Genomic DNA, 19075 nt, shown 5'->3' with positions numbered 1-19075 from the left:
GGCGCCAATGTCACGCAGGGGGAGCGACCCCGTAGGCAAGGGTCGCTCCCGGCGGGGGAGGGTGGGGGTTGGGGGGGCAAATTTATTTTAGGGCATTTCTGCCCCCCCCCCCCCCTGGGGCCGGCTGAGCTACAGGCCAAACACCACAGGTAGGCACCTTGCAAAAAACACCTCTGTTTTCTGTGAAAAAATATGTTGTGTCCACGTTGTGTTTTGGGCCATTTCCTTTTGTGGGCGCTAGGCCTACCCACAGAAGTGATGTACCATTTTTATCGAGAGACTTAGGGGAACGCTGGGTGGAAGGAAATTTGTGGCTCCTCTCAGATTCCAGAACTTTCTGTCACCGAAATGAGAGGAAAAAGTGTTTTTTGGGCCAAATTTTGATGTTTGCAAAGGATTCTGGGTAACATAACCTGGTCAGAGCCCCGCAAGTCACCCCATCTTGGATTCCCCTGGGTTTCTAGTTTTCAAAAATGCACTGGTTTGCTAGGTTTCCTCAGGTGTCGGCTGAGCTACAGGCCAAAATCCACAGGTAGGCACTGCTTTTTATAAAAAAATGTGATGTGTCCACGTTGTGTTTTGGGCCCTTTCCTTTCGTGGGCGCTAGTCCTACCCACACAAGTGAGGTATCATTTTTATCGGGAGACTTGGGGGAACGCTGGGTAGAAGGAAATTTGTGGCTCCTCTCAGATTCCAGAACTTTCTGCCACAGAAATGTGAGTAACATGTGTATTTTTAGCCAAATTTTGAGGTTTGCAAAGGATTCTGGGTAACAGAACCTGGTCCGAGCCCCGCAAGTCACCCCTCCTTGGATTCCCCTAGGTCTCTAGTTTTCAGAAATGCACAGGTTTGGTAGGTTTCCCTAGGTGCCGGCTGAGCTAGAGGCCAAAATCTACAGGTAGGCACTTCGCAAAAAACACCTCTGTTTTTTTCCAAAATTTAGGATGTGTCCACGTTGCGCTTTGGGGTGTTTCCTGTCGCCGGCGCTAGGCCTACCCACGCAAGTGAGGTATCATTTTTATCGGGAGACTTGGGGGAACGCTGGGTGGAAGGAAATTTGTAGCTCCTCTCAGATTCCAGAACTTTCTGCCACAGAAATGTGAGGGACATGTGTTTTTTTAGCCAAATTTTGAGGTTTGCAAAGGATTCTGGGTAACAGAACCTGGTCCGAGCCCCGCAAGTCACCCCTCCTTGGATTCCCCTAGGTCTCTAGTTTTCAGAAATGCACAGGTTTGGTAGGTTTCCCTAGGTGCCGGCTGAGCTAGAGGCCAAAATCTACAGGTAGGCACTTCGCAAAAAACACCTCTGTTTTTTTCCAAAATTTAGGATGTGTCCACGTTGCGCTTTGGGGTGTTTCCTGTCGCCGGCGCTAGGCCTACCCACGCAAGTGAGGTATCATTTTTATCGGGAGACTTGGGGGAACGCTGGGTAGAAGGAAATTTGTGGCTCCTCTCAGATTCCAGAACTTTCTGCCACAGAAATGTGAGTAACATGTGTATTTTTAGCCAAATTTTGAGGTTTGCAAAGGATTCTGGGTAACAGAACCTGGTCCGAGCCCCGCAAGTCACCCCTCCTTGGATTCCCCTAGGTCTCTAGTTTTCAGAAATGCACAGGTTTGGTAGGTTTCCCTAGGCGGCGGCTGAGCTAGAGGCCAAAATCTACAGGTAGTCACTTTGCTAAAAACAGCTCTGTTTTCTGTGATATGTCCACGTTGTGTTTTGGGGCATATCCTGTCGCGGGCGCTAGGCCTACCCACACAAGTGAGGTATCATTTTTATCGGGAGACGTGGGGGAACGCTGGGTGGAAGGAAATTTGTGGCTCCTCTCAGATTCCAGAACTTTCTGCCACAGAAATGTGAGGAACATGTGTTTTTTTAGCCAAATTTTGAGGTTTGCAAAGGATTCTGGGTAACAGAACCTGGTCCGAGCCACACAAGTCACCCCTCCTTGGATTCCCCTAGGTCTCTAGTTTTCAGAAATGTACAGGTTTGGTAGGTTTCCCTAGGTGCCGGCTGAGCTAGAGGCCAAAATCTACAGGTAGTCACTTTGCTAAAAACAGCTCTGTTTTCTGTGATATGTCCACGTTGTGTTTTGGGGCATATCCTGTCGCGGGCGCTAGGCCTACCCACACAAGTGAGGTATCATTTTTATCGGGAGACGTGGGGGAACGCTGGATGGAAGGAAATTTGTGGCTCCTCTCAGATTCCAGAACTTTCTGCCACAGAAATGTGAGGAACATGTGTTTTTTTAGCCAAATTTTGAGATTTGCAAAGGATTCTGGGTAACAGAACCTGGTCCGAGCCCCGCAAGTCACCCCTCCTTGGATTCCCCTAGGTCTCTAGTTTTCAGAAATGCACAGGTTTGGTAGGTTTCCCTAGGTGGCGGCTGAGCTAGAGGCCAAAATCTACAGGTAGTCACTTTGCTAAAAACAGCTCTGTTTTCTGTGATATGTCCACGTTGTGTTTTGGGGCATATCCTGTCGCGGGCGCTAGGCCTACCCACACAAGTGAGGTATCATTTTTATCGGGAGACGTGGGGGAACGCTGGGTGGAAGGAAATTTGTGGCTCCTCTCTGATTCCAGAACTTTCTGCCACAGAAATGTGAGGAACATGTGTTTTTTTAGCCAAATTTTGAGATTTGCAAAGGATTCTGGGTAACAGAACCTGGTCCAAGCCCCGCAAGTCACCCCTCCTTGGATTCCCCTAGGTCTCTAGTTTTCAGAAATGCACAGGTTTGGTAGGTTTCCCTAGGTGGCGGCTGAGCTAGAGGCCAAAATCTACAGGTAGTCACTTTGCTAAAAACAGCTCTGTTTTCTGTGATATGTCCACGTTGTGTTTTGGGGCATATCCTGTCGCGGGCGCTAGGCCTACCCACACAAGTGAGGTATCATTTTTATCGGGAGACGTGGGGGAACGCTGGGTGGAAGGAAATTTGTGGCTCCTCTCAAATTCCAGAACTTTCTGCCACAGAAATGTGAGGAACATGTGTTTTTTTAGCCAAATTTTGAGGTTTGCAAAGGATTCTGGGTAACAGAACCTGGTCCGAGCCACACAAGTCACCCCTCCTTGGATTCCCCTAGGTCTCTAGTTTTCAGAAATGTACAGGTTTGGTAGGTTTCCCTAGGTGCCGGCTGAGCTAGAGGCCAAAATCTACAGGTAGTCACTTTGCTAAAAACAGCTCTGTTTTCTGTGATATGTCCACGTTGTGTTTTGGGGCATATCCTGTCGCGGGCGCTAGGCCTACCCACACAAGTGAGGTATCATTTTTATCGGGAGACGTGGGGGAACGCTGGGTGGAAGGAAATTTGTGGCTCCTCTCAGATTCCAGAACTTTCTGCCACAGAAATGTGAGGAACATGTGTTTTTTTAGCCAAATTTTGAGGTTTGCAAAGGATTCTGGGTAACAGAACCTGGTCCGAGCCCCGCAAGTCACCCCTCCTTGGATTCCCCTAGGTCTCTAGTTTTCAGAAATGTACAGGTTTGGTAGGTTTCCCTAGGTGCCGGCTGAGCTAGAGGCCAAAATCTACAGGTAGTCACTTTGCTAAAAACAGCTCTGTTTTCTGTGATATGTCCACGTTGTGTTTTGGGGCATATCCTGTCGCGGTCGCTAGGCCTACCCACACAAGTGAGGTATCATTTTTATCGGGAGACGTGGGGGAACGCTGGGTGGAAGGAAATTTGTGGCTCCTCTCAGATTCCAGAACTTTCTGCCACAGAAATGTGAGAAACATGTGTTTTTTTAGCCAAATTTTGAGATTTGCAAAGGATTCTGGGTAACAGAACCTGGTCCGAGCCCCGCAAGTCACCCCTCCTTGGATTCCCCTAGGTCTCTAGTTTTCAGAAATGCACAGGTTTGGTAGGTTTCCCTAGGTGGCGGCTGAGCTAGAGGCCAAAATCTACAGGTAGTCACTTTGCTAAAAACAGCTCTGTTTTCTGTGATATGTCCACGTTGTGTTTTGGGGCATATCCTGTTGCGGGCGCTAGGCCTACCCACACAAGTGAGGTATCATTTTTATCGGGAGACGTGGGGGAACGCTGGGTGGAAGGAAATTTGTGGCTCCTCTCAGATTCCAGAACTTTCTGCCACAGAAATGTGAGGAACATGTGTTTTTTAGCCAAATTTTGAGGTTTGCAAAGGATTCTGGGTAACAGAACCTGGTCCGAGCCCCGCAAGTCACCCCTCCTTGGATTCCCCTAGGTCTCTAGTTTTCAGAAATGCACAGGTTTGGTAGGTTTCCCTAGGTGGCGGCTGAGCTAGAGGTCAAAATCTACAGGTAGTCACTTTGCTAAAAACAGCTCTGTTTTCTGTGATATGTCCACGTTGTGTTTTGGGGCATATCCTGTCGCGGGCGCTAGGCCTACCCACACAAGTGAGGTATCATTTTTATCGGGAGACGTGGGGGAACGCTGGGTGGAAGGAAATTTGTGGCTCCTCTCAGATTCCAGAACTTTCTGCCACAGAAATGTGAGGAACATGTGTTTTTTTAGCCAAATTTTGAGATTTGCAAAGGATTCTGGGTAACAGAACCTGTTCCGAGCCCCGCAAGTCACCCCTCCTTGGATTCCCCTAGGTCTCTAGTTTTCAGAAATGCACAGGTTTGGTAGGTTTCCCTAGGTGGCGGCTGAGCTAGAGGCCAAAATCTACAGGTAGTCACTTTGCTAAAAACAGCTCTGTTTTCTGTGATATGTCCACGTTGTGTTTTGGGGCATATCCTGTCGCGGGCGCTAGGCCTACCCACACAAGTGAGGTATCATTTTTATAGGGAGACATGGGGGAACGCTGGGTGGAAGGAAATTTGTGGCTCCTCTCAGATTCCAGAACTTTCTGCCACAGAAATGTGAGGAACATGTGTTTTTTTAGCCAAATTTTGAGGTTTGCAAAGGATTCTGGGTAACAGAACCTGGTCCGAGCCCCGCAAGTCACCCCTCCTTGGATTCCCCTAGGTCTCTAGTTTTCAGAAATGCACAGGTTTGGTAGGTTTCCCTAGGTGGCGGCTGAGCTAGAGGCCAAAATCTACAGGTAGTCACTTTGCTAAAAACAGCTCTGTTTTCTGTGATATGTCCACGTTGTGTTTTGGGGCATATCCTGTCGCGGGCGCTAGGCCTACCCACACAAGTGAGGTATCATTTTTATCGGGAGACGTGGGGGAACGCTGGGTGGAAGGAAATTTGTGGCTCCTCTCAGATTCCAGAACTTTCTGCCACAGAAATGTGAGGAACATGTGTTTTTTTAGCGAAATTTTGAGGTTTGCAAAGGATTCTGGGTAACAGAACCTGGTCCGAGCCCCGCAAGTCACCTCTCCTTGGATTCCCCTAGGTCTCTAGTTTTCAGAAATGCACAGGTTTGGTAGGTTTCCCTAGGTGCCGGCTGAGCTAGAGGCCAAAATCTACAGGTAGGCACTTCGCAAAAAACACCTCTGTTTTTTTCCAAAATTTAGGATGTGTCCACGTTGCGCTTTGGGGTGTTTCCTGTCGCCGGCGCTAGGCCTACCCACGCAAGTGAGGTATCATTTTTATCGGGAGACTTGGGGGAACGCTGGGTGGAAGGAAATTTGTAGCTCCTCTCAGATTCCAGAACTTTCTGCCACAGAAATGTGAGGGACATGTGTTTTTTTAGCCAAATTTTGAGGTTTGCAAAGGATTCTGGGTAACAGAACCTGGTCCGAGCCCCGCAAGTCACCCCTCCTTGGATTCCCCTAGGTCTCTAGTTTTCAGAAATGCACAGGTTTGGTAGGTTTCCCTAGGTGCCGGCTGAGCTAGAGGCCAAAATCTACAGGTAGGCACTTCGCAAAAAACACCTCTGTTTTTTTCCAAAATTTAGGATGTGTCCACGTTGCGCTTTGGGGTGTTTCCTGTCGCCGGCGCTAGGCCTACCCACGCAAGTGAGGTATCATTTTTATCGGGAGACTTGGGGGAACGCTGGGTAGAAGGAAATTTGTGGCTCCTCTCAGATTCCAGAACTTTCTGCCACAGAAATGTGAGTAACATGTGTATTTTTAGCCAAATTTTGAGGTTTGCAAAGGATTCTGGGTAACAGAACCTGGTCCGAGCCCCGCAAGTCACCCCTCCTTGGATTCCCCTAGGTCTCTAGTTTTCAGAAATGCACAGGTTTGGTAGGTTTCCATAGGTGCCGGCTGAGCTAGAGGCCAAAATCTACAGGTAGGCACTTTGCAAAAAACACCTCTGTTTTTTTCCAAAATTTAGGATGTGTCCACGTTGCGCTTTGGGGTGTTTCCTGTCGCGGGCGCTAGGCCTACCCACGCAAGTGAGGTATCATTTTTATCGGGAGACTTGGGGGAACGCTGGGTGGAAGGAAATTTGTAGCTCCTCTCAGATTCCAGAACTTTCTGCCACAGAAATGTGAGGGACATGTGTTTTTTTAGCCAAATTTTGAGGTTTGCAAAGGATTCTGGGTAACAGAACCTGGTCCGAGCCACACAAGTCACCCCTCCTTGGATTCCCCTAGGTCTCTAGTTTTCAGAAATGTACAGGTTTGGTAGGTTTCCCTAGGTGGCGGCTGAGCTAGAGGCCAAAATCTCCAGGTAGTCACTTTGCTAAAAACAGCTCTGTTTTCTGTGATATGTCCACGTTGTGTTTTGGGGCATATCCTGTCGCGGGCGCTAGGCCTACCCACACAAGTGAGGTATCATTTTTATCGGGAGACGTGGGGGAACGCTGGGTGGAAGGAAATTTGTGGCTCCTCTCAGATTCCAGAACTTTCTGCCACAGAAATGTGAGGAAAATGTGTTTTTTTAGCCAAATTTTGAGGTTTGCAAAGGATTCTGGGTAACAGAACCTGGTCCGAGCCACACAAGTCACCCCTCCTTGGATTCCCCTAGGTCTCTAGTTTTCAGAAATGTACAGGTTTGGTAGGTTTCCCTAGGTGCCGGCTGAGCTAGAGGCCAAAATCTACAGGTAGTCACTTTGCTAAAAACAGCTCTGTTTTCTGTGATATGTCCACGTTGTGTTTTGGGGCATATCCTGTCGCGGTCGCTAGGCCTACCCACACAAGTGAGGTATCATTTTTATCGGGAGACGTGGGGGAACGCTGGGTGGAAGGAAATTTGTGGCTCCTCTCAAATTCCAGAACTTTCTGCCACAGAAATGTGAGGAACATGTGTTTTTTTAGCCAAATTTTGAGGTTTGCAAAGGATTCTGGGTAACAGAACCTGGTCCGAGCCACACAAGTCACCCCTCCTTGGATTCCCCTAGGTCTCTAGTTTTCAGAAATGTACAGGTTTGGTAGGTTTCCCTAGGTGCCGGCTGAGCTAGAGGCCAAAATCTACAGGTAGTCACTTTGCTAAAAACAGCTCTGTTTTCTGTGATATGTCCACGTTGTGTTTTGGGGCATATCCTGTCGCGGTCGCTAGGCCTACCCACACAAGTGAGGTATCATTTTTATCGGGAGACGTGGGGGAACGCTGGGTGGAAGGAAATTTGTGGCTCCTCTCAGATTCCAGAACTTTCTGCCACAGAAATGTGAGGAACATGTGTTTTTTTAGCCAAATTTTGAGATTTGCAAAGGATTCTGGGTAACAGAACCTGGTCCGAGCCCCGCAAGTCACCCCTCCTTGGATTCCCCTAGGTCTCTAGTTTTCAGAAATGCACAGGTTTGGTAGGTTTCCCTAGGTGGCGGCTGAGCTAGAGGCCAAAATCTACAGGTAGTCACTTTGCTAAAAACAGCTCTGTTTTCTGTGATATGTCCACGTTGTGTTTTGGGGCATATCCTGTCGCGGGCGCTAGGCCTACCCACACAAGTGAGGTATCATTTTTATCGGGAGACTTGGGGGAACGCTGGGTAGAAGGAAATTTGTGGCTCCTCTCAGATTCCAGAACTTTCTGCCACAGAAATGTGAGTAACATGTGTATTTTTAGCCAAATTTTGAGGTTTGCAAAGGATTCTGGGTAACAGAACCTGGTCCGAGCCCCGCAAGTCACCTCTCCTTGGATTCCCCTAGGTCTCTAGTTTTCAGAAATTCACAGGTTTGGTAGGTTTCCCTAGGTGCCGGCTGAGCTAGAGGCCAAAATCTACAGGTAGGCACTTCGCAAAAAACACCTCTGTTTTTTTCCAAAATTTAGGATGTGTCCACGTTGCGCTTTGGGGTGTTTCCTGTCGCCGGCGCTAGGCCTACCCACGCAAGTGAGGTATCATTTTTATCGGGAGACTTGGGGGAACGCTGGGTGGAAGGAAATTTGTAGCTCCTCTCAGATTCCAGAACTTTCTGCCACAGAAATGTGAGGGACATGTGTTTTTTTAGCCAAATTTTGAGGTTTGCAAAGGATTCTGGGTAACAGAACCTGGTCCGAGCCCCGCAAGTCACCCCTCCTTGGATTCCCCTAGTTCTCTAGTTTTCAGAAATGCACAGGTTTGGTAGGTTTCCCTAGGTGCCGGCTGAGCTAGAGGCCAAAATCTACAGGTAGGCACTTCGCAAAAAACACCTCTGTTTTTTTCCAAAATTTAGGATGTGTCCACGTTGCGCTTTGGGGTGTTTCCTGTCGCCGGCGCTAGGCCTACCCACGCAAGTGAGGTATCATTTTTATCGGGAGACTTAGGGGAACGCTGGGTAGAAGGAAATTTGTGGCTCCTCTCAGATTCCAGAACTTTCTGCCACAGAAATGTGAGGAACATGTGTTTTTTTAGCCAAATTTTGAGGTTTGCAAAGGATTCTGGGTAACAGAACCTGGTCCGAGCCACACAAGTCACCCCTCCTTGGATTCCCCTAGGTCTCTAGTTTTCAGAAATGTACAGGTTTGGTAGGTTTCCCTAGGTGCCGGCTGACCTAGAGGCCAAAATCTACAGGTAGTCACTTTGCTAAAAACAGCTCTGTTTTCTGTGATATGTCCACGTTGTGTTTTGGGGCATATCCTGTCGCGGGCGCTAGGCCTACCCACACAAGTGAGGTATCATTTTTATCGGGAGACGTGGGGGAACGCTGGGTGGAAGGAAATTTGTGGCTCCTCTCAAATTCCAGAACTTTCTGCCACAGAAATGTGAGGAACATGTGTTTTTTTAGCCAAATTTTGAGGTTTGCAAAGGATTCTGGGTAACAGAACCTGGTCCGAGCCACACAAGTCACCCCTCCTTGGATTCCCCTAGGTCTCTAGTTTTCAGAAATGTACAGGTTTGGTAGGTTTCCCTAGGTGCCGGCTGAGCTAGAGGCCAAAATCTACAGGTAGTCACTTTGCTAAAAACAGCTCTGTTTTCTGTGATATGTCCACGTTGTGTTTTGGGGCATATCCTGTCGCGGGCGCTAGGCCTACCCACACAAGTGAGGTATCATTTTTATCGGGAGACGTGGGGGAACGCTGGGTGGAAGGAAATTTGTGGCTCCTCTCAGATTCCAGAACTTTCTGCCACAGAAATGTGAGGAACATGTGTTTTTTTAGCCAAATTTTGAGGTTTGCAAAGGATTCTGGGTAACAGAACCTGGTCCGAGCCCCGCAAGTCACCCCTCCTTGGATTCCCCTAGGTCTCTAGTTTTCAGAAATGTACAGGTTTGGTAGGTTTCCCTAGGTGCCGGCTGAGCTAGAGGCCAAAATCTACAGGTAGTCACTTTGCTAAAAACAGCTCTGTTTTCTGTGATATGTCCACGTTGTGTTTTGGGGCATATCCTGTTGCGGTCGCTAGGCCTACCCACACAAGTGAGGTATCATTTTTATCGGGAGACGTGGGGGAACGCTGGGTGGAAGGAAATTTGTGGCTCCTCTCAGATTCCAGAACTTTCTGCCACAGAAATGTGAGAAACATGTGTTTTTTTAGCCAAATTTTGAGATTTGCAAAGGATTCTGGGTAACAGAACCTGGTCCGAGCCCCGCAAGTCACCCCTCCTTGGATTCCCCTAGGTCTCTAGTTTTCAGAAATGCACAGGTTTGGTAGGTTTCCCTAGGTGGCGGCTGAGCTAGAGGCCAAAATCTACAGGTAGTCACTTTGCTAAAAACAGCTCTGTTTTCTGTGATATGTCCACGTTGTGTTTTGGGGCATATCCTGTCGCGGGCGCTAGGCCTACCCACACAAGTGAGGTATCATTTTTATCGGGAGACGTGGGGGAACGCTGGGTGGAAGGAAATTTGTGGCTCCTCTCAGATTCCAGAACTTTCTGCCACAGAAATGTGAGGAACATGTGTTTTTTAGCCAAATTTTGAGGTTTGCAAAGGATTCTGGGTAACAGAACCTGGTCCGAGCCCCGCAAGTCACCCCTCCTTGGATTCCCCTAGGTCTCTAGTTTTCAGAAATGCACAGGTTTGGTAGGTTTCCCTAGGTGGCGGCTGAGCTAGAGGTCAAAATCTACAGGTAGTCACTTTGCTAAAAACAGCTCTGTTTTCTGTGATATGTCCACGTTGTGTTTTGGGGCATATCCTGTCGCGGGCGCTAGGCCTACCCACACAAGTGAGGTATCATTTTTATCGGGAGACGTGGGGGAACGCTGGGTGGAAGGAAATTTGTGGCTCCTCTCAGATTCCAGAACTTTCTGCCACAGAAATGTGAGGAACATGTGTTTTTTTAGCCAAATTTTGAGATTTGCAAAGGATTCTGGGTAACAGAACCTGGTCCGAGCCCCGCAAGTCACCCCTCCTTGGATTCCCCTAGGTCTCTAGTTTTCAGAAATGCACAGGTTTGGTAGGTTTCCCTAGGTGGCGGCTGAGCTAGAGGCCAAAATCTACAGGTAGTCACTTTGCTAAAAACAGCTCTGTTTTCTGTGATATGTCCACGTTGTGTTTTGGGGCATATCCTGTCGCGGGCGCTAGGCCTACCCACACAAGTGAGGTATCATTTTTATAGGGAGACATGGGGGAACGCTGGGTGGAAGGAAATTTGTGGCTCCTCTCAGATTCCAGAACTTTCTGCCACAGAAATGTGAGGAACATGTGTTTTTTTAGCCAAATTTTGAGGTTTGCAAAGGATTCTGGGTAACAGAACCTGGTCCGAGCCCCGCAAGTCACCCCTCCTTGGATTCCCCTAGGTCTCTAGTTTTCAGAAATGCACAGGTTTGGTAGGTTTCCCTAGGTGGCGGCTGAGCTAGAGGCCAAAATCTACAGGTAGTCACTTTGCTAAAAACAGCTCTGTTTTCTGTGATATGTCCACGTTGTGTTTTGGGGCATATCCTGTCGCGGGCGCTAGGCCTACCCACACAAGTGAGGTATCATTTTTATCGGGAGACGTGGGGGAACGCTGGGTGGAAGGAAATTTGTGGCTCCTCTCAGATTCCAGAACTTTCTGCCACAGAAATGTGAGGAACATGTGTTTTTTTAGCGAAATTTTGAAGTTTGCAAAGGATTCTGGGTAACAGAACCTGGTCCGAGCCCCGCAAGTCACCTCTCCTTGGATTCCCCTAGGTCTCTAGTTTTCAGAAATGCACAGGTTTGGTAGGTTTCCCTAGGTGCCGGCTGAGCTAGAGGCCAAAATCTACAGGTAGGCACTTCGCAAAAAACACCTCTGTTTTTTTCCAAAATTTAGGATGTGTCCACGTTGCGCTTTGGGGTGTTTCCTGTCGCCGGCGCTAGGCCTACCCACGCAAGTGAGGTATGATTTTTATCGGGAGACTTGGGGGAACGCTGGGTGGAAGGAAATTTGTAGCTCCTCTCAGATTCCAGAACTTTCTGCCACAGAAATGTGAGGGACATGTGTTTTTTTAGCCAAATTTTGAGGTTTGCAAAGGATTCTGGGTAACAGAACCTGGTCCGAGCCCCGCAAGTCACCCCTCCTTGGATTCCCCTAGGTCTCTAGTTTTCAGAAATGCACAGGTTTGGTAGGTTTCCCTAGGTGCCGGCTGAGCTAGAGGCCAAAATCTACAGGTAGGCACTTCGCAAAAAACACCTCTGTTTTTTTCCAAAATTTAGGATGTGTCCACGTTGCGCTTTGGGGTGTTTCCTGTCGCCGGCGCTAGGCCTACCCACGCAAGTGAGGTATCATTTTTATCGGGAGACTTGGGGGAACGCTGGGTAGAAGGAAATTTGTGGCTCCTCTCAGATTCCAGAACTTTCTGCCACAGAAATGTGAGTAACATGTGTATTTTTAGCCAAATTTTGAGGTTTGCAAAGGATTCTGGGTAACAGAACCTGGTCCGAGCCCCGCAAGTCACCCCTCCTTGGATTCCCCTAGGTCTCTAGTTTTCAGAAATGCACAGGTTTGGTAGGTTTCCATAGGTGCCGGCTGAGCTAGAGGCCAAAATCTACAGGTAGGCACTTTGCAAAAAACACCTCTGTTTTTTTCCAAAATTTAGGATGTGTCCACGTTGCGCTTTGGGGTGTTTCCTGTCGCGGGCGCTAGGCCTACCCACGCAAGTGAGGTATCATTTTTATCGGGAGACTTGGGGGAACGCTGGGTGGAAGGAAATTTGTAGCTCCTCTCAGATTCCAGAACTTTCTGCCACAGAAATGTGAGGGACATGTGTTTTTTTAGCCAAATTTTGAGGTTTGCAAAGGATTCTGGGTAACAGAACCTGGTCCGAGCCACACAAGTCACCCCTCCTTGGATTCCCCTAGGTCTCTAGTTTTCAGAAATGTACAGGTTTGGTAGGTTTCCCTAGGTGGCGGCTGAGCTAGAGGCCAAAATCTCCAGGTAGTCACTTTGCTAAAAACAGCTCTGTTTTCTGTGATGTGTCCACGTTGTGTTTTGGGGCATATCCTGTCGCGGGCGCTAGGCCTACCCACACAAGTGAGGTATCATTTTTATCGGGAGACGTGGGGGAACGCTGGGTGGAAGGAAATTTGTGGCTCCTCTCAGATTCCAGAACTTTCTGCCACAGAAATGTGAGGAACATGTGTTTTTTTAGCCAAATTTTGAGGTTTGCAAAGGATTCTGGGTAACAGAACCTGGTCCGAGCCACACAAGTCACCCCTCCTTGGATTCCCCTAGGTCTCTAGTTTTCAGAAATGTACAGGTTTGGTAGGTTTCCCTAGGTGCCGGCTGAGCTAGAGGCCAAAATCTACAGGTAGTCACTTTGCTAAAAACAGCTCTGTTTTCTGTGATATGTCCACGTTGTGTTTTGGGGCATATCCTGTCGCGGGCGCTAGGCCTACCCACACAAGTGAGGTATCATTTTTATCGGGAGACGTGGGGGAACGCTGGGTGGAAGGAAATTTGTGGCTCCTCTCAGATTCCAGAACTTTCTGCCACAGAAATGTGAGGAAAATGTGTTTTTTTAGCCAAATTTTGAGGTTTGCAAAGGATTCTGGGTAACAGAACCTGGTCCGAGCCACACAAGTCACCCCTCCTTGGATTCCCCTAGGTCTCTAGTTTTCAGAAATGTACAGGTTTGGTAGGTTTCCCTAGGTGCCGGCTGAGCTAGAGGCCAAAATCTACAGGTAGTCACTTTGCTAAAAACAGCTCTGTTTTCTGTGATATGTCCACGTTGTGTTTTGGGGCATATCCTGTCGCGGTCGCTAGGCCTACCCACACAAGTGAGGTATCATTTTTATCGGGAGACGTGGGGGAACGCTGGGTGGAAGGAAATTTGTGGCTCCTCCCAAATTCCAGAACTTTCTGCCACAGAAATGTGAGGAACATGTGTTTTTTTAGCCAAATTTTGAGGTTTGCAAAGGATTCTGGGTAACAGAACCTGGTCCGAGCCACACAAGTCACCCCTCCTTGGATTCCCCTAGGTCTCTAGTTTTCAGAAATGTACAGGTTTGGTAGGTTTCCCTATGTGCCGGCTGAGCTAGAGGCCAAAATCTACAGGTAGTCACTTTGCTAAAAACAGCTCTGTTTTCTGTGATATGTCCACGTTGTGTTTTGGGGCATATCCTGTCGCGGTCGCTAGGCCTACCCACACAAGTGAGGTATCATTTTTATCGGGAGACGTGGGGGAACGCTGGGTGGAAGGAAATTTGTGGCTCCTCTCAGATTCCAGAACTTTCTGCCACAGAAATGTGAGGAACATGTGTTTTTTTAGCCAAATTTTGAGATTTGCAAAGGATTCTGGGTAACAGAACCTGGTCCGAGCCCCGCAAGTCACCCCTCCTTGGATTCCCCTAGGTCTCTAGTTTTCAGAAATGCACAGGTTTGGTAGGTTTCCCTAGGTGGCGGCTGAGCTAGAGGCCAAAATCTACAGGTAGTCACTTTGCTAAAAACAGCTCTGTTTTCTGTGATATGTCCACGTTGTGTTTTGGGGCATATCCTGTCGCGGGCGCTAGGCCTACCCACACAAGTGAGGTATCATTTTTATCGGGAGACGTGGGGGAACGCTGGGTGGAAGGAAATTTGTGGCTCCTCTCAAATTCCAGAACTTTCTGCCACAGAAATGTGAGGAACATGTGTTTTTTTAGCCAAATTTTGAGGTTTGCAAAGGATTCTGGGTAACAGAACCTGGTCCGAGCCACACAAGTCACCCCTCCTTGGATTCCCCTAGGTCTCTAGTTTTCAGAAATGTACAGGTTTGGTAGGTTTCCCTAGGTGCCGGCTGAGCTAGAGGCCAAAATCTACAGGTAGTCACTTTGCTAAAAACAGCTCTGTTTTCTGTGATATGTCCACGTTGTGTTTTGGGGCATATCCTGTCGCGGGCGCTAGGCCTACCCACACAAGTGAGGTATCATTTTTATCGGGAGACGTGGGGGAACGCTGGGTGGAAGGAAATTTGTGGCTCCTCTCAGATTCCAGAACTTTCTGCCACAGAAATGTGAGGAACATGTGTTTTTTTAGCCAAATTTTGAGGTTTGCAAAGGATTCTGGGTAACAGAACCTGGTCCAAGCCCCGCAAGTCACCCCTCCTTGGATTCCCCTAGGTCTCTAGTTTTCAGAAATGCACAGGTTTGGTAGGTTTCCCTAGGTGGCGGCTGAGCTAGAGGCCAAAATCTACAGGTAGTCACTTTGCTAAAAACAGCTCTGTTTTCTGTGATATGTCCACGTTGTGTTTTGGGGCATATCCTGTCGCGGGCGCTAGGCCTACCCACACAAGTGAGGTATCATTTTTATCGGGAGACGTGGGGGAACGTTGGGTGGAAGGAAATTTGTGGCTCCTCTCAAAGTCCAGAACTTTCTGCCACAGAAATGTGAGGAACATGTGTTTTTTTAGCCAAATTTTGAGGTTTGCAAAGGATTCTGGGTAACAGAACCTGGTCCGAGCCACACAAGTCACCCCTCCTTGGATTCCCCTAGGTCTCTAGTTTTCAGAAATGTACAGGTTTGGTAGGTTTCCCTAGGTGCCGGCTGAGCTAGAGGCCAAAATCTACAGGTAGTCACTTTGCTAAAAACAGCTCTGTTTTCTGTGATAAGTCCACGTTGTGTTTTGGGGCATATCCTGTCGCGGGCGCTAGGCCTACCCACACAAGTGAGGTATCATTTTTATCGGGAGACGTGGGGGAACGCTGGGTGGAAGGAAATTTGTGGCTTCTCTCAGATTCCAGAACTTTCTGCCACAGAAATGTGAGGAACATGTGTTTTTTTAGCCAAATTTTGAGGTTTGCAAAGGATTCTGGGTAACAGAACCTGGTCCGAGCCCCGCAAGTCACCCCTCCTTGGATTCCCCTAGGTCTCTAGTTTTCAGAAATGTACAGGTTTGGTAGGTTTCCCTAGGTGCCGGCTGAGCTAGAGGCCAAAATCTACAGGTAGTCACTTTGCTAAAAACAGCTCTGTTTTCTGTGATATGTCCACGTTGTGTTTTGGGGCATATCCTGTCGCGGTCGCTAGGCCTACCCACACAAGTGAGGTATCATTTTTATCGGGAGACGTGGGGGAACGCTGGGTGGAAGGAAATTTGTGGCTCCTCTCAGATTCCAGAACTTTCTGCCACAGAAATGTGAGGAACATGTGTTTTTTTAGCCAAATTTTGAGATTTGCAAAGGATTCTGGGTAACAGAACCTGGTCCGAGCCCCGCAAGTCACCCCTCCTTGGATTCCCCTAGGTCTCTAGTTTTCAGAAATGCACAGGTTTGGTAGGTTTCCCTAGGTGGCGGCTGAGCTAGAGGCCAAAATCTACAGGTAGTCACTTTGCTAAAAACAGCTCTGTTTTCTGTGATATGTCCACGTTGTGTTTTGGGGCATATCCTGTCGCGGGCGCTAGGCCTACCCACACAAGTGAGGTATCATTTTTATCGGGAGACGTGGGGGAACGCTGGGTGGAAGGAAATTTGTGGCTCCTCTCAGATTCCAGAACTTTCTGCCACAGAAATGTGAGGAACATGTGTTTTTTAGCCAAATTTTGAGGTTTGCAAAGGATTCTGGGTAACAGAACCTGGTCCGAGCCCCGCAAGTCACCCCTCCTTGGATTCCCCTAGGTCTCTAGTTTTCAGAAATGCACAGGTTTGGTAGGTTTCCCTAGGTGGCGGCTGAGCTAGAGGTCAAAATCTACAGGTAGTCACTTTGCTAAAAACAGCTCTGTTTTCTGTGATATGTCCACGTTGTGTTTTGGGGCATATCCTGTCGCGGGCGCTAGGCCTACCCACACAAGTGAGGTATCATTTTTATCGGGAGACGTGGGGGAACGCTGGGTGGAAGGAAATTTGTGGCTCCTCTCAGATTCCAGAACTTTCTGCCACAGAAATGTGAGGAACATGTGTTTTTTTAGCCAAATTTTGAGATTTGCAAAGGATTCTGGGTAACAGAACCTGGTCCGAGCCCCGCAAGTCACCCCTCCTTGGATTCTCCTAGGTCTCTAGTTTTCAGAAATGCACAGGTTTGGTAGGTTTCCCTAGGTGGCGGCTGAGCTAGAGGCCAAAATCTACAGGTAGTCACTTTGCTAAAAACAGCTCTGTTTTCTGTGATATGTCCACGTTGTGTTTTGGGGCATATCCTGTCGCGGGCGCTAGGCCTACCCACACAAGTGAGGTATCATTTTTATCGGGAGACATGGGGGAACGCTGGGTGGAAGGAAATTTGTGGCTCCTCTCAGATTCCAGAACTTTCTGCCACAGAAATGTGAGGAACATGTGTTTTTTTAGCCAAATTTTGAGGTTTGCAAAGGATTCTGGGTAACAGAACCTGGTCCGAGCCCCGCAAGTCACCCCTCCTTGGATTCCCCTAGGTCTCTAGTTTTCAGAAATGCACAGGTTTGGTAGGTTTCCCTAGGTGGCGGCTGAGCTAGAGGCCAAAATCTACAGGTAGTCACTTTGCTAAAAACAGCTCTGTTTTCTGTGATATGTCCACGTTGTGTTTTCGGGCATATCCTGTCGCGGGCGCTAGGCCTACCCACACAAGTGAGGTATCATTTTTATCGGGAGACGTGGGGGAACGCTGGGTGGAAGGAAATTTGTGGCTCCTCTCAGATTCCAGAACTTTCTGCCACATAAATGTGAGGAACATGTGTTTTTTTAGCGAAATTTTGAGGTTTGCAAAGGATTCTGGGTAACAGAACCTGGTCCGAGCCCCGCAAGTCACCTCTCCTTGGATTCCCCTAGGTCTCTAGTTTTCAGAAATGCACAGGTTTGGTAGGTTTCCCTAGGTGCCGGCTGAGCTAGAGGCCAAAATCTACAGGTAGGCACTTCGCAAAAAACACCTCTGTTTTTTTCCAAAATTTAGGATGTGTCCACGTTGCGCTTTGGGGTGTTTCCTGTCGCCGGCGCTAGGCCTACCCACGCAAGTGAGGTATCATTTTTATCGGGAGACTTGGGGGAACGCTGGGTGGAAGGAAATTTGTAGCTCCTCTCAGATTCCAGAACTTTCTGCCACAGAAATGTGTGGGACATGTGTTTTTTTAGCCAAATTTTGAGGTTTGCAAAGGATTCTGGGTAACAGAACCTGGTCCGAGCCCCGCAAGTCACCCCTCCTTGGATTCCCCTAGGTCTCTAGTTTTCAGAAATGCACAGGTTTGGTAGGGTTCCCTAGGTGCCGGCTGAGCTAGAGGCCAAAATCTACAGGTAGGCACTTCGCAAAAAACACCTCTGTTTTTTCCCAAAATTTAGGATGTGTCCACGTTGCGCTTTGGGGTGTTTCCTGTCGCCAGCGCTAGGCCTACCCACGCAAGTGAGGTATCATTTTTATCGGGAGACTTGGGGGAACGCTGGGTAGAAGGAAATTTGTGGCTCCTCTCAGATTCCAGAACTTTCTGCCACAGAAATGTGAGTAACATGTGTATTTTTAGCCAAATTTTGAGGTTTGCAAAGGATTCTGGGTAACAGAACCTGGTCCGAGCCCCGCAAGTCACCCCTCCTTGGATTCCCCTAGGTCTCTAGTTTTCAGAAATGCACAGGTTTGGTAGGTTTCCCTAGGTGCCGGCTGAGCTAGAGGCCAAAATCTACAGGTAGGCACTTTGCAAAAAACACCTCTGTTTTTTTCCAAAATTTAGGATGTGTCCACGTTGCGCTTTGGGGTGTTTCCTGTCGCGGGCGCTAGGCCTACCCACGCAAGTGAGGTATCATTTTTATCGGGAGACTTGGGGGAACGCTGGGTGGAAGGAAATTTGTAGCTCCTCTCAGATTCCAGAACTTTCTGCCACAGAAATGTGAGGGACATGTGTTTTTTTAGCCAAATTTTGAGGTTTGCAAAGGATTCTGGGTAACAGAACCTGGTCCGAGCCACACAAGTCACCCCTCCTTGGATTCCCCTAGGTCTCTAGTTTTCAGAAATGTACAGGTTTGGTAGGTTTCCCTAGGTGGCGGCTGAGCTAGAGGCCAAAATCTCCAGGTAGTCACTTTGCTAAAAACAGCTCTGTTTTCTGTGATGTGTCCACGTTGTGTTTTGGGGCATATCCTGTCGCGGGCGCTAGGCCTACCCACACAAGTGAGGTATCATTTTTATCGGGAGACGTGGGGGAACGCTGGGTGGAAGGAAATTTGTGGCTCCTCTCAGATTCCAGAACTTTCTGCCACAGAAATGTGAGGAACATGTGTTTTTTTAGCCAAATTTTGAGGTTTGCAAAGGATTCTGGGTAACAGAACCTGGTCCGAGCCACACAAGTCACCCCTCCTTGGATTCCCCTAGGTCTCTAGTTTTCAGAAATGTACAGGTTTGGTAGGTTTCCCTAGGTGCCGGCTGAGCTAGAGGCCAAAATCTACAGGTAGTCACTTTGCTAAAAACAGCTCTGTTTTCTGTGATATGTCCACGTTGTGTTTTGGGGCATATCCTGTCGCGGGCGCTAGGCCTACCCACACAAGTGAGGTATCATTTTTATCGGGAGACGTGGGGGAACGCTGGGTGGAAGGA

Source organism: Pleurodeles waltl, chromosome 1_2, assembly GCF_031143425.1.
Source record: "Pleurodeles waltl isolate 20211129_DDA chromosome 1_2, aPleWal1.hap1.20221129, whole genome shotgun sequence".
Lineage (NCBI taxonomy): Eukaryota > Metazoa > Chordata > Amphibia > Caudata > Salamandridae > Pleurodeles > Pleurodeles waltl.
This window is presented reverse-complemented; position numbering follows the sequence as displayed.